Source organism: Cyprinodon variegatus, unplaced genomic scaffold (assembly GCF_000732505.1).
Source record: "Cyprinodon variegatus isolate N-32 unplaced genomic scaffold, C_variegatus-1.0 Scaffold94, whole genome shotgun sequence".
NCBI classification, from domain to species: Eukaryota; Metazoa; Chordata; class Actinopteri; order Cyprinodontiformes; family Cyprinodontidae; genus Cyprinodon; species Cyprinodon variegatus.
This window is the reverse complement of record NW_015150547.1, coordinates 1,616,478-1,617,849: the sequence shown is the minus strand read 5'-3', so window position 1 is coordinate 1,617,849 and position 1,372 is coordinate 1,616,478.

The window sequence follows — 1,372 nt, the reverse complement described above, 5'->3', positions numbered from 1 at the left end:
TTTTAAACAATGAGTTTTTAAATTTACTAGAGATGTACCTTATTGTTCTGGTATTTAACTCCATGTTTTCTGCCTATCAGTATAGGTGAGAGAAAGATATGCTTGTAATATGTTACTGGTATAGCTTTTGTTCATTCAACTTTGGATGAGAAATAAGCCCAATTTACACTACCCTTTTGAAACCGTGCCGAGATCGGTCCGAGCACGCTAACCAAGATAACTGTTGAGTATAAATGGTACGCAGAACTGAACCGAACCAGGCTAATATAGTGCAAACTCATCAGTAGGCTTCGGCGCAGTTCAGTTGTGGCTCAGTTCTCAGATAACAAAGCAGAACGCATCATCCTTGTCATGATTTTACTTAAAGTTCAGGCACAAATGCTGAAGACCAAACAGGGAGACCAGGAAAAAAGGTTTAACAGGTTTTCATTGAAGACAATACATATACATCCGAAGATGCTTCACTTTCATTCCAGGAGGAATCAATGTCATCATTGATTCCTCCATCATCATTATCATCATCTGGGTTGTTTGTTGGTGAACGGAGAAACTGACTGCCACTCAGATTTCCTGCGGTACTTGAACGGGTCTTGTGGAGATGAATCCATTTCTCAGTGTGAAGCTCAAACGATCTCTTGGGGAAAGTGGGTCCAAACCTCCTGTTTGTATCCCCAGCTCAGCCTGAAGCTCTATTAATCCTTCCAGGGACAGAAGGTCCGAAAAATCCAGTATCCTGCTGAGAAGCAAAGATAAAAACAATTTTGAAACTCAGGTTGACAAGAATTCAGTTTGACTCAGCAAAACTCAGCTTGGCTAGAGTACCCAAAACTGGCGTCGAGGTAGTGGCAGTCAGCAGCTTAAGAACACTCCATTAACGAGGAAACCATCAGCAGGTGTGTGAGGAGGCGGACCAGAACCAGGCGCCTCCTGGTGGAGGAAGGGAGACAAACACAGAAACACAAACACACAGACAGGAGTCCTGACAATCTCTTTACATTCAGCCTCCGTAATCATGAAATTTCAGACATTCATAAAAATACTAGCTTCCCTACTGTCCCACACGATTTCCAGTGATGATTCTGCATAGCAGTGTGATGGACATCGTCTGTTTAGACTATCATTTGTTGTGTCCACTTTCTAAAAGCTGACTCTGTCAAAGGCTGCCTTTTTCGCCTGACTCTCTGCAAACAACGAAATGTCACAATTATAACCAAACATCCTGAATGTTACAGGTAGTGTAAATGGGCCTAATGGTTTAGTTTGGGAAATATATACTAACTTTATTCTTGGTTATCAATGCCTATTCATTCTTACGTTATATAATATTCTATATGACAGAGTAGGCTGGGTTTAGTCCTCTCTGGCTTGATGG